Source organism: Triturus cristatus, chromosome 7 (genome assembly GCF_964204655.1).
Source record: "Triturus cristatus chromosome 7, aTriCri1.1, whole genome shotgun sequence".
In the NCBI taxonomy this organism is placed as follows: Eukaryota; Metazoa; Chordata; class Amphibia; order Caudata; family Salamandridae; genus Triturus; species Triturus cristatus.
Genome location: NC_140590.1, coordinates 639,481,617 through 639,495,930, shown reverse-complemented (window position 1 = coordinate 639,495,930; position 14,314 = coordinate 639,481,617). Strand labels below are relative to the sequence as shown.

At 49.0% G+C, this 14,314-nt stretch overlaps 1 protein-coding gene across 3 annotated transcripts in view; it reads right to left on the bottom strand.

Moving 5' to 3' along the window:
- Positions 1-14,314, bottom strand: part of HELZ (helicase with zinc finger) — a 2,003,166-nt gene that overhangs the window by 1,089,352 nt on the left and 899,500 nt on the right. The window lies entirely within an intron of this gene.

Sequence of the window (14,314 nt, the reverse complement as noted above, 5' to 3'; positions counted from 1 at the left end):
TGTTCAGCATTCTCCTGATGCACATTTCCATTCAAGTTTCCATCTGCTCAACTACAAACAATTCAGGCTGCATGCCTCATGAAGATAATTTTGTGGATTTGTTTGTAATCCACGTGTAATCCACGTGCCTCACATCCAACAATTAGATCATGAAAACAAAAATATTCTTTTTAGATTAAAATTCTTTATTAGTTTTCTAGAAAAGTAACCTTATGATAAACATGAAAATACTCTGCTGTTCATCCATTGAAAATATGAAAACAGTGGGCAATGCCTGCCTTTAGGCAGTAATCTCCAAAATATGCTCAAAACAATGCAATAAGTATATGGGACAATGGTTCTGTAGTTACACACAGTAAATAATGCAGAGGAAAAACAGAAGCCCTAGAGAGAAATAACAGAAAGTTATCAAGTGACTTACCTTAATTGACGCTTTTTCTGGTAGAGACTATCTAACTGTAAATTCTTCACCGTGACATATACCCCAAGCGTCAAAATGGATTCGGAAAAATTTAAGAACCACCTCTTCACGCAAATAAGATGCGTCGATGTGCTCCGCGTCCGAAGTGCCGCAGTGGGGCCATATAAGAGCCACTCTGGCGCGCGGACTATTCCCACTCCAAAAACACAGAGCCACGTAAAGAACAGTGTTATGACCAGTGTGCAGTTTCTAATAGGATCTTAGGGTGAAGAGCTCAGTTTGCAGATCAGGGAGGATGGGCTACCAGAAAAGTCATTACCAAAGGTGAGTAACTTGTCCTTCTGATAGAGACTTTGTGAGTAAATGGGGTGTATTATATGCTGTGGCTGTGCGACCTCCGGTTTAATACACTTACCAACCCCGAGGAGCAGTATGTTTTGTTTGTAAAACCCTTAGCTGAGTTCTAGATAGCTGTGGCTATAAGTCAGGCTTACATAAAGGAACAAGTGTTAAGCATTTAAACAGCACCAAAACAATTGAGGAAGGAATACACGAGACACCAAAGAAATCTGACACCATTTTATAAAATTAAAATAGTTTTTTAAATAGTTTTGACACCTAAATGAAAAAGGATCACCAGAGGGTTCTGGAAATACGTAATGTACAAGGTACAGTAAATATGCAATTTTTACTTAACCGCAAAATTCAACAAATTTGACACTTCTAAACCTTTTGAAGCAAAACTTGGGTAAGTATCAATGAGGTTACCAGTCAGGGGATCAGACGAGGTCCTCTGTAACAGTTACCTCAAGAATGGAAGTGGTCCTGATGCCAAGGATACAGGATGCTGAAGATGCTATGGATGCGAAGCAGTCGACAGGTTTCTTCTAGCGACTACTCTTTGATTAATGGGCTTGCTGAGGTGATCCTGGCCACAGGGGGTCAACGTGCCTCAAAGTCCTCTTGGTCCTAACAGAACTCTGTTCGCCACAGGGCTACCAGTCGCCCGATATCACTAACAGTGGAATCCTTCTTTGGGTGATAACTTGCCTTCTGGGTAGCCAACCTGCACTCCTTCCTGGGCTCAGAAGACTCTGAGGCAACTTTGAGCCTCAGGTCCTGGTTACTGGTGCTGCATGACAGAAAGGAATGACATTTAGAAGATTTGGACTACCAACTTGCCCCTGCAGACTTCTTCAGCTGTTGTGGCCCTGTGTTGCCTTCAGGAGGTCAGCCAACTGACCCTTGGAGTCTCTTGCTTCGGATGAGCTCCAGAGACAACTGGTTTTCCCTCTACTTCCAAAGTGCCAAGCTGTCTACCTAAACAACAGAGCAGTCCCTCTCCCAAGCGTTCACCGTTTGCCCTGCAAACACAGCCACTCTTTTGAAGCTCGCCTTTTGAGCTAACACCTGTGTGGCTTCCTGTCAGGGAGAGGTAACACCTCTCCCCCACACAGGCTTCGTTAGTGTCCTTTCTTGGGAGTCATTTACACTTTACCTAGAGTGAAACCATAGACGGGCACAGGGGAGTCAGGGCAACAAAGTGGCAACTTTGTAAAAGTTGCACACTGAAACAAGTTAGATTAATTCCAACTTGGGAATCAAGTCGGGCTTAATGCAATGAGTGATTTGATACCCTACAGTATTAACTCAAGTACTCCCAGTCAGAAGATAGTATAGATGACGTGTCCACTTGTAACTCAGCACTCATCAATGTGGCTACCAGTCTTCTTCCACACCAAAATAATTGTGGGTTTGTACTGGTGGAACATGTAAGGGTGCATGTTCCACTGTCCAATATACACTGGTAGAGCCTTAAGGCTCAATAGGCCTGCCTTTGGGGTGACTTACATATATTAGACAGGGAAGCCTGGCCTTTGCTATTGCTTTAAAAGGAAAAGTCATGTTAGTAGCAGGAGGGGCATGAGCATACAAAAAGTGGCATTTTCTTATAGACTTCTAACCGCAGATTCCTCTCCTTAGAATAGGTACCCAAGCAATACTTCTCCGGATGTGGGTCTGCGAATTGGCTCAAACCAAAAAGTCCTGGCGGATCGAAAAAGCAAAATGCCTGCCTTGAGGGATTGGACTGTCCAAGCAGTAATGCCTTGTGAACGTGTTGAGTGACGCCCAAATAGCGGCTTGGTAGATGACCAGTAAAGGCACACAGCATATTAACACAGTAGTAGCAGCCTTGACTCAGGTGGAATGGGCCCACAAGCCCTCAGAAGGCTGCTTTTTAGTCAGTGCATGGCAGATCTTAATGCAGAGTACAATACATCGAGAGATGGCCCGATTCTTCACAACCTTGCTCTTCTTCGCTACAGTGAACCCAGTAAAGAGCTGATCGTTCACGGTGGTCTTTGGTGCAATGAACGGAGACCAAAAGAGTTCTTCTTGGGTCCAGGCGATGGAGTCTCTCCTCTTCATTGAAAGGATGAGGCGGCGTGAAAAAGGTAGGGAGATTGATAATCTGGCTGACATGAAAGGGGGTGACAACTTTCGTCAGGAAAGAGGCACGCATCGGAAGAGCCAGCTTGTCAAGAAAAAAACTGTTGTAGGAAGGATGGACCGAGAGCTTGAAGCTCGCTGACCTTCCTAGCCGACATAATGGCCACCAAGAACACAGTTATCAGGGCCAAGAGCGGCAGAGGACAGCTGTGTAGCAGCTTATAGGGAGAAAACTCAGAAGTGAGGATCAGATTGAGGTCCGATTGAGGCATCACAAAGGGGTAGGAGGCAACAAGTGTTGCAAATGTTTCAGGAAAAGAGTAAAAACAGGGAAGGGTGGTCCATCAACTACACAAAAGCTGAAATGGTTGGCAGGTAACTCTTAACAGTGCCCAGGGTAAGGCTTTGCGGGGCAAAAAATAAAACAAAGAGCAGCACCTCCAACAGCGGTGCAGAAAGTGAGAAGCACAAGGCCACAAACTTTTCCGAATGGCAGGCGTCTACAATTTTGGTGAGGGACACCCAGCTGCCACAATGACATCACAGAACTCGGGAGAAGATCGAAGGTATTCATCTGCTGCCGCTCAAATTCCAAACATTAAGGTGAAATGTGTGCAGATTCAGGTTCAAGACATTACCCTGCTGCTGTGTCAGGAGATCTTCCAAAAAGGAAAGCATGATCGGAGGACCAATGCTTCTGCACAAGAGTTCACAATACCATACACTCGTATACGTGCCCAATGCGGAGCCACCAGAATAGCTTGGGCTGCCTGGTTGGTCCAGATCTTGAGAACTAGCGCAGTAGTGATATCGACGGAAAGATAGGAGTCCCAAATTCACTCGAGAAGAAAAGTATCTTCAAATGAGAGCCGATTAGGAAACTCCAACACAGAGAAGAGTTGACATCGCACATTCTTGGAGATGGAGGACAGAATGAGCCAAGGTTCTCACTACTCTTGGAAGAGACCTCGCATCATCTTTAGATGGTATTTGTGATCCGCAAAGCATCGCCAGCTGAATTCATCCACCCTGGCGTTCAAGGAGTCTGCCAAGTGCAGCACCACCAGGAAAATGTCCTGTGGCTGTAGCACAGTCCAGAGGCGCAAACCCTCCTGGCACAGGGTCCACTAAACCACCCTGTTTGTTGCAATACCACAGGGCAGTGGTGTGGTCTGTGAACACCTGAACCAGCCTGCCTTTGATGGATGCAAAAGGCGGCTTTCATTGCCAGGTGGCTCGCTCTCAGCTACAAAAGATTGATATGAAGCGGAGACTCTGATCTCCAGCTCCCCCAGATGGCCACCCAAACCCAGAAGTGATGCATTGGTCACCACTGACATCTCTAAGTGAGGAAGAAAGAAGACCAATTGTGATTTGTCAGCGACCACTGCTGGTCTTTTGCAGTCTCTTCCAAAGTCTGTACTGGTGTTGTACCCACTAGAACTTAATATCCCACTGCAGAACCTGCATATTCCATCTGTCTTCCATTACCAGCAGGAAGCCATAAGACCAAGCAGCCTCCGAGTTAGCTTCTTGGAAAGTGTGAGGCAAACATCAGTATCTTAGCTTGAATATTTTGGCATCTCTGCTTTGGAGAATAGGCACAGAACTGGAGGGGAGGGGGAACGGAGAGGAGAGAGGAGAGAGGGGGAGAGGGGAGAGAGGGGAGAGAGGGGAGAGAGGGGAGAGAGGGGAGAGGAGAGAGAGGGGAGGGGAGAGGAGGGGAGAGGGGAGCGGGGAGAGGGGAGAGAGGGGAGAGGGGGGAGAGGGGAGAGGGGGGAGAGGGGAGGGGAGAGGAGGGGAGCGGGGAGAGGAGGGGAGAGGGAAGAGGGGAGAGAGGGGAGAGGGAGGAGAGAGGGGAGAGGGGAGAGGGGGGAGGGGGGGAGAGAGGGGAGGGGAGAGGAGGGGAGAGGAGGGGAGATGAGGGAGAGGGAGGAGAGAGGGGAGAGGGGGGAGAGGGGAGAGGGGGGAGAGGAGGGGTGAGGAGAGGAGAGGAGGGCAGAGGAGGGGAGAGGAGGGGAGAGGAGAGGGGGGGAGGGGAGAGGAGGGGAGGGGAGAGGAGGGGAGGGTAGGGGAGGGGAGAGGAGGGGAGGGGAGGGGAGGGGAGGGGAGGGGAGGGGAGGGGAGGGGAGGGGAGAGGAGGGGAGAGAGACTTGGCAGTGTCCAGGTTCTCTCGAAAGCGCTCCAGCTCCTAATCAGCCTTATCGTCAAATAGGTGGGAGCAGTCATAGGATATGCTGATCAGCGAAGCCTGGACATTTCCTTGAGAACACAGTCGATTGCAACTAGTGCCACTGCGGAGGCCATGGCTAGGCCGAAGGAGTCTGTTGTGTCCAGCCCGCAGCGAATGGTGAACGTTGCTGCATCCTGACCATCCACAAAGGCTTAGTTAAAAGATGGCACGACCCTCCTCGGGAAGCATGGGAAGTAACCGAGCAATCGAGTCACGCAATGCATGCGAGTAACAACCCAAGAGGAATTCGCTGTTCACTGACCACAATGCGAGACGTTTGGAAAAAAAAGAAGCATTTCCCAAAGGTGTCCAGTCACTTGAAGTCCCTGTCCAGTGGTATGTATCAGAACCTGCACCAACCTTGGTGAAACACTTCAGCAAAAAATCAAGTAAGTATTCAAAGTGAACTGCATTTATCATACTGCTAAGGGGTGAACTGGCTGGGAGGTGAAGCAGTGTGCTTCCAGCCCCCTGTTTGAAAAGTCTCCCTTGAGCCATGTACTTTGAGTGTGCCCTGGGCTCCCTGGGCTCCTGCCAAACATGTACCGAGGGCCTTTGTTCTTTCCCTAAAATTGCATTAACAACAAAATCCAATTGGCACTCTCTGGCTACAGGTCAGCCCCTGGTAAATGGTACCACCGGGACACAGGGCACTGTGACCAGGGAAGACCTCTAAGGGCTGCAGCGCTTTTTGCGCCACCCTTAGAGGCCCTGTACCTTTACACACACACACACACACACACACACACACATACACACACACACACTGCCTTTGTAGGCTGCGTGTTTTGGTGCAGAACAAAGTGAAGAGTCGACATGGCACATATCCCTGTGTGACATGCCTTCAACCCACTGCCCTGGCATAGATGAGCCACCCCTCTAGCTGGGTGCACTAAACCAGTGGTGAGGGTACATTTGCCCCTACAGTGTCTAAGCCAATTCTTAGACATTATAAGCGCAGTAATGCCATTGAGAGTATATGGTGCTGGGAGTTTGTCATTACGAACTCCACAGTACCATAATGGCTTTACTGAAAACTGAAAAGTTTGGTATCAAGCTTCTCAGCACACTAGGGAGCGTGGCTTGGCGGTCCAATGTAGAGGATGCGCCTTAGCGGGGCGCCCATAGCCTGATAAAAATCCTCCATTAATCCTGCTTCATCGGCTCACCCTACTGTTGCATATTGAGGGTTCCGGTGGGCGCAAACCGACACCCAGCGCCTGTGGTGCGGCTGCACAGGGCACGGCCCCGGCGCAGCAGACCAGACGCGCTGCTGGAGGGGACGTGCTACCACCCTACCCAGACACCCACCCGGAAGACTGCGGGGGCCGCCGTGCCCGGGAAGGTGAGGCCGTTGGGTGTAGCGGCTGAGGGTGTGGAGCTAGTGGCCCCCTGCTTCTAACCTACCAGGGTCTGGGCGGCTGGACTGGGCGGCAGCATGAGAGAGGGTGTGGGCTGTTCGGATCATATGGGGCCCACTGCACGCGGTCGGCGCTCCCGGCCGGATACCCCCCCCCTCCGGGTCGGAACGCCGGGTGGTGGAGGTGCGGACGGCTTTGAGGACGGAGCGGAAGTTGTCACAATACTCTGTGCCACGCTGGGCGGGGAGATTGATGCTGTGTGGAGATGGCGGCGGGCCTGGGCCTACCGTAAACCCCTGAAGCAACTTCAACAGCCATTTCGGGCCGTAGCGTAGATGGGAGTCGTGGCGCCTGAGGTGGGGTGAGTGGAGGAGGTGCTCCCCCGCTGAATGTCGCGAGGGGGGTAAGGAGCCCAACAAATCCTGAGGCCCTGTGTCACACAACCTCATCGGAGCCTCGACGGACGAATCGGGCAACAGTGTGGCTCTCGCCATAGCTGCTGCAGGACGAGCAATATAGGCTACAGATCCACACATCCATCACCGACTATCATTCAAATAACACAGGCACAGTTGAATCCCCTACAACTCTATGGGAAGCTATGAAACCCACACTTAGGGGGGTGGACGTCGCTTTTTTCGCTGCGAGGCATCGACAGTGTGTGAGAAGCTATTACAGACTGAAGCCTGGCTGATCAACTTAGAGAGCAGAAGCAGAGAGGAGGACGGGGGCGCTGCACACAGGGGCGCTGCACGCAGACAGCTGCTTAGCACACAGCAAACACATCCCAGTGAGTTACTAAATGAAGGCAGGCTCTACTGGCTGGCCACCTGTAGTTGGATTTACCAGTGGGGCGACAAGTCTAGCGCCCTACTTCATCACTTGGTTCCGGCAACTAAATGCAATACGTGCCCGGTTCCTTTGGGGGGGGCGGCACAGCGAGAGTGGCCTCAAGACCTGCTTCCAGTCTACATATTGCGGTGGCATAGTCACTCCGTATATTCAGGCCTATCATGCGGCCTCACATCTTCTCATCCTCAATGACTGGTGGTACGGAGGTAGAAGAGACCCAGCATATGCAGTCAAGCGTTGACTGATGGAAGCCATGCCGCTGCATATTGTCCTCTATTCTGGCCAGATGCTTGGGGAGCTGCCGCCTGCAACCAAGTCGTTTTTCATGACCTGGAAACGAATACTTCGCACAATCGGATGATGGGGTAAATTGACAAGGAAAACCCCTCTGTGGCATAACGGCCTGCTGCCACATCTGGCACAGTTGACTGGGTTTCAAGGTTGGGCAGCTATCAGGATTGACACAGTGGGAGCAGTAATGCATGGTCAGAACTTAAAGTCCTTTCAGGAACTCCAGACAGACTATGCCATGCCCAGTTCGCAATTCAACAGATAGCTTAAATTCCGACATGCCTTCTCCCTGTACTTAGCACAAAAAGCAGATATACCCGACTTCAATCCCGTAGAAGCTAAAGTCTTTATGGGGGATCTGGGGATCATAAAATAACAAAACTTTAGCGCACAATTCTGAATAATAGCCCTACTACAGTAAATAAAACTCGAAACGTGTGGCAGCTGGATCTGGGTCCCCAAGATGAGGATGACCGGGTGGAGGTAGTGGAGTCCCCGTGCAGTGCTGCGATTGCGGCCGGCTTGAGACTTATCCAATTCAAATATCTACATCGGGTCTACTTCACTAGATACAAGCTCTGGCCCTCTGGGTTGGTCGCCTCCCCTCACTGCCTGCATTGTGGGGCCGCTGTGGGCATGTTCATACATACAGTATGGCAGTGTACGACTTTATCAAGGTTTTGGAGAGGGGTGACCACTGGTTTTTCGGAGGTCCTAGGATGGGATATCCCACTTTCGCCATGATTGGCAATGCTTCACATCACTGAGGGATTGGGTGGCAATAGATACAAGCGCCACTTGTTATTTCTTGGCCTCACTTTAGCTAAACGCTATATTGCCAGGGCATGGAAGGATGAGTCCCTGCCATCTTTTACAGTATGGACGAAAGGCCTACATTTTTCTAAAGGTCTGGAAATACCCGTTTTCAAGGCGAGGGGGTGCCCCCAGAAACATTCTAAAATATGGAGAGGTGGGCGGAGTACAGTGGGCTTTATTTGAAACCTATCCCTCCCATTTCCTGCTACTCAGGAACCGCCGGGATGATTGTATTGTGCTATGACCCAGACGTTGATTATATTTGCTTTCAAACTGGATGACTCAGGCCTATATATCCCAGACCTACTTGTTTTCTCTGCGATGTTTAATATGGCACAATTGTTTGTTTAAAAAGTTTTGTTCAAACATTTCTATTTAACAAACGATGCTATAGCAATACTAAAAATGTTGATATCGGTATGATTGCTAATTACTGTATATTACTGGTGGTACCAGGTGTGTATCAGCTGTCAACAAGATTACGTTATGAGAAAAAAAAAAACTACTCAGCACATTAAACGCACACTGCTGCCAGTGTGGGATTTAATCAAAAATGCACATAGAGGGCATCTCAGAGATGACCCCTGAAAAATGACCTAACACTAGTGTCCAGGCCGAGTGGCTGCTTCCCAGCTGCCAACACCAGACATGTTTCTGGACTTCTGGGTCAAGAGCCTGCTGCTCTCGGGGGTCTGAAACAATGCACATCCTGGGGCAAGGTGCCAAGCCTCCACCCCCAGGATGGGCAGGCCTTTAGCTGCTCCCAGCAACTGGTCCCCACCGGTTCTGGCCCCAACTTTGGGCGGGAGGTCCGGCGGGGAAAACCAAGTGAGGAAGGGAGGTGTGCCCACCTTTGCCAACCCCACCCCTCAGGTGGGGGAGGCGAGGTGAAGACCAATTCTCAGTCGTCACCATCTTGTAGAGTGGGGGACCCAACCAACCAGAGTGAGGCATATGCCTCCCTCCCACTGGCATAATAGGGAGTGTACCCACCACAAGGAAGGGACCCATCGGTCCCAACCTTTACTTACCTGCAACGCCCCAAAATCTAGGATTTAGAGGCACCCCCGAACTTTGCCTCCTCAGACAAGCAACGACCAAAAAGAAAAGAAGAAGGACCGAACAGCCGTGCCGAAGCGAAGAAGAGGAGGACGCCCACTGACTTGGACCCAGCCCTACCGTCCTGTCCCAACGTCAGACCTGCTCCAGCGAAATCCCAGTGTGTCCTGCAGCCAGCAAACTCAAGGACCTGCCCTGCCTTCCAAAGTAAAGACTTGGTCTCCTGTGAACACCAGATTTGTTCACCCACAAACTCTGGCCCTGGCCAAATCCGCGGGTCTGTACCACTCTACACCCTTCGCCCACGGTCCAAGTTCGAGTGGCCCAACACACTGTCTTACTTCCTGGGTAGGGTGGAGGCAATAAATGTAGTCCTTGTGAGGATCATCCATATGAACCCTCTTCTTGCCACAGGTCTTGCAGGGATGGAAGAGGCCTTTTGTATCAGACATAATGAAGAAAAAGATCACCGGTATAAATTCCAAAAGTTTTCAGACGAAAACTAAGTAGAACTCGGGGAGACTTCCTTCACACATGACATGCGGTGAAATTCTGAGGGAAAGTGCCTCTCCTAAGAGAGTTCTAGATGGTGCTAGCAGCTGATTGGCTTCATTCAACATGTGGTCCTTTTGAAAAAATGGACATAGATAGGTTATTTAAAAACATGGCTCAGGGCCATTATAGCCTGTGGCAATATTTACATACTGCTTAATTGTGTTACTGTGGGACTCCCATCTTGACGGTGGGGAATGATTCAGGCATGTGAATTTATGAAAGATAACCCAATACTGGAATAACTTGAGTTTTCCATACGGAACAGCGTTATACAAAGTAATTATAGACAACAAAGACATCGGAAATATATATGTGAGGGCTATGAGTACATAAAGGTTTGAATATGTAATACTAAGCACTGTTGACAAGTCATCTGTTCCACTGAACAATAACAATAGTCAAATTCTCCCTCCCCCCCCCCCCCCAATACCAGGTCAGGTGGCTCAGTGGGCTAATGAATCTACTGTAGAGGCCTGTGTTTGACCTCATGGCAACAGGTTCAAATCAAAGCGGATCCACTCAGCTGTTTATCCTTCTGAGGTAGATACAATGAGTACCATTGAGTTGGGTAACAATAAACATCTATTACTCAGCACCAAGTTACCCTTCTGTGAACATGCACTTTACAAATACACATGCTATTTTATGTTAATGTACCCTAAACTATAAACCATGAGTGAGGCTAAGGGAGATGCGGGTTGTGCATGGGTGGGTCATCCCAGAAGGCGTCAGCTGATAAGACCCATTGTAGACTCAGGGTTGTCGGTGGTTCTCTTGCAATGTTAGATCTGGAAAAGGTGAAGTGCCCGTGTAGAAGTGGGGCAGACTGAGTGGACGACCTACGGCCACGAAGGCCACCAGGTATAATCAAACTTTTTAGAGTTATCCCGGAGAATGCCAGTTATTCTCTTTATTGTCAGGGCTTGCGACAGCCTGGCATGCCACTGGGTCTGTGATGGTGCCACTGTTTTGTTCCAGTAAGTCGATAACGTGATCTTGGCTGACCCTAGGCATAACGACAAAACTGAGCGGTAGCCTGAGGTTTGGTGTTGAAGGGATTTGTCTCTCCGTCCCAAAACAGCAAAGCTTGGTGTGGATGGGATCAGGTATCCTAATATGTCTTTAATTAGAGCTAGGACTTCATACCAAACAGGACAGATAATGGGACTGTTCAACCATGTGTGTTGAAAATCACGGAGCAACCCGCTTCCTCTCAAGCAGAGGTCTGACGTGTTGGGGTAGATTTATTTGAGTTTAGTGCAGTTTTCTTCAATCTGTGGGGCGCACCCCCTGGGGTGGCGTAACGCCATCTCAGGGGGGGCACGCACTCCACCCTAAACTCTTATCATTGTTTCCCACGTCGCAAGTCAACAAATAGGAACATCACCACTGTCGTCGTTCCACCAATGAGGAGGCAGCAGCATAGATGGCAGGAATTGCCGCGAAATTTGCTTGTAAATAACTCCTGCATACACCTACTTGTTTCTTCATTCCTGCTGTTTGTTTCATGCGTGCTGCCTTTTCTGACTTGATTTTTCCTTGTGTGCTGTGGAGGCTTTCCTGGTTTTACCGCAGGGAAGGAGTTTGACTCTTGACATCTTGGAAGATCACCAACAAGTAAGTGGAATGGGCTTTTGTAATGGAATTGCGCCCTAATATACTGCTGGGACATTTAGTGCTGCCCAGTTTTCGAAGTCCATGGGCGGAGGGGAGTGGGGGGACATGGAGAGGGTTCGCCGGTCAAAGAGGATTGGAGGGGAAATGGATGGGTCACGACGTGCCCATGCTTTTTTAATTTCAAGGGAAGCTTTGCCTCCCTTCTGGGAAGAGCTAACGTCCTGGGAATGGGTTAATTGCTAGAGCTAAAATGGTTCAGCCGCAGTGGGAGGGAGGGAGTCTCCTCTGCTATAAAATCGAAAGCAAACGAACAGACAGTCTACAGTGGACTGCCTGTTCCTTTGTATTCCGTTTCATGGCAGAGGAGACTCCCTGCCTCCCACTGCAGCTGAAACGACTGTCTGTCCCAGTTTCAAAAAAGATACCCCCCCTGCAGAATGTGTGGAGGGGCCCCAGAGTTTCACGTATGCTTATTGGTCTTGGGCTGAATGGGGCGCCACCTGAATGGATGAGGGCCCCCTTGCCGCAGGAGTTGCAGGGGCCTGTTTTGCTTAGTCTGGGTGTATAATGTAGGTAGGGACTGTTCCATTTTCTGGATAGGAATGAGAAGCATTGGAGTTTAGCTAACTTCCAAAGTGTGTTCATAAAAGCATTGGGGCGAAAAACTGAGATGGGCAAAGGATGTGCAAGATATAGTTAGAAAAAGAAATGGGGAAGGAAATGGCCAAAGGTCTGCTGAAGGACATTTTGATGTCTGCTTGTTGAGTGAGTTAATCATTTCACCCCTTAAGGTGGTGGTCAAAAGAAGAAAGTGTCCATACAGGCTGACTGACAACCTATCATGGCCTGAAGAACAATCACTCAATCAATGAATGAGTACATCTGCCAGCAAAACTGAACAGTGAAATACATGAACCTGCCTCGGGTAGTGGGGATGCAGTGAAGCTGCCCCTTAAGCTGCTGCTGAAACAGCCAAGTGCAGCATACATTCTACCTTTACCTTGTTCTGGTTCACTCAGCAGGTGTAGTTGAAGGGCTGGAACATGGGGACAAGGTGTTTCCAAAGGGATGTTCTGTGTCATGACTACTTTTGTGGCAGTTAAGTACTTTCAGGCAATTGTTTATAGTGACCTCAGGATCAGTCGATGCACTACTTCGAAAGTGCTCTTGGGAGGTACGTGAGGCAAGTATCCTGCAGGTGTTTGGAAAAACACCCAAACGTTTTTAGTCCCAGAGAAAACTAAGCCCTCAGACCAGCAGACAAAAACTCAGCTCATAATTAATGTGAAATGATGGGTGAGTAAGTGAAGGGATGGGTGGATGGTGCAGTGGATCAGTGAAAGGGTGAATGAAAGGATAATGAGAGAAAGGCTGGATGGGTGAGTGGGAGGATGGATAAGAGAAAAGGTAAATAGATGGATGGATGGGTGGAAGGGTGGACGGATGGGTGGAAGGGTGGATGGATGGGTAAAAGGGTGGATGGATGGGTAAAAGGGTGGATGGATGAGTGAAAGGGTGGATGATTTGCGAGTGAATGGGTGGATAGATGAGTAAAATGATGGATGGATTAATAAGTGAAAGGGTGGATGGACGGATGAATGAAAGGGTGGATGTAAGGATGGATGAGAGTGAAAGGGAGGGTAGGTGGACAAAAGAATGGGTAAATGAGTGAAGGAGTGAAAGGGTGGATGGATGAGAGGAAGGATGGATGAGAGGAAGGATGGATGAGTGATAGGGTCAATGGATGGATTCATGAGTGGATGAGTAGATGGGTGGATGGCTAAGAGAAAGAGGGATGGAGAGAGAAAGGGAGGAAGGATGGATGACTAAAAGTGTGAATGGGTGGAAGGGTGACTGACTGGGTGGATGGATGAGTAAGTGAAAGAATGGCTGAAAGGGTAAATGGCTGGATGGATGGACGAGTGTACAGATGGATAGGGTGAAAGGGTGGATGGAGGAATGGATGAGTGAAATGATGGATTGAAGGATATATGATGGATAGGTTTGCAAATGGTTGAATATGTCTGGTCATGGATGGGCACATAGATGGAAGGAAATGGTGAAATGAATGAATGGTGAAAGACTGAATGATGGATGAAAGAATGATTATACCTTGTAGCCCCATTATCTTCAGAACATTGACTTTCACATTTATATGAGTCATTGTCTTTATATAATATGTGTGTGATGTAAAAGCATTCCAACACCCTGCCGTACATACTTGGGATGAGTAGCACTATAAAAGAAATCAAATTCACATGAGGGACGATCTATGCGAAGATGAGGGGCACCATTGGAGGGTGGTAGCAAGGCTGACTGGCCGCACCGGGTATCAGGCATTTCCTTGGGAGGCTGGAAAGGTGGGGGCGGGTTTGTTACTGGGGGCTGACACTGCAAAGTTCCTTGTATATCCAGCATTTTTTAGGCAACAATAAAAGCGCCATCACTTTTATTCAGGCGTGGTTCACCAGGGTCTGGTGACTAATGTACCTACTGGAAGATTGAGTTTTGAGCTATTTAATAAGCCTCTGTCATTTAACCACACCCACTCACAAACCTGCAGTTAACTAAACACACTTATTGTGTTGGACATTATTTGCCGGATATAGCCCGGGATATGAGGGTGGCAGTCGATTATGTGGCGTACGAGATTCCAGA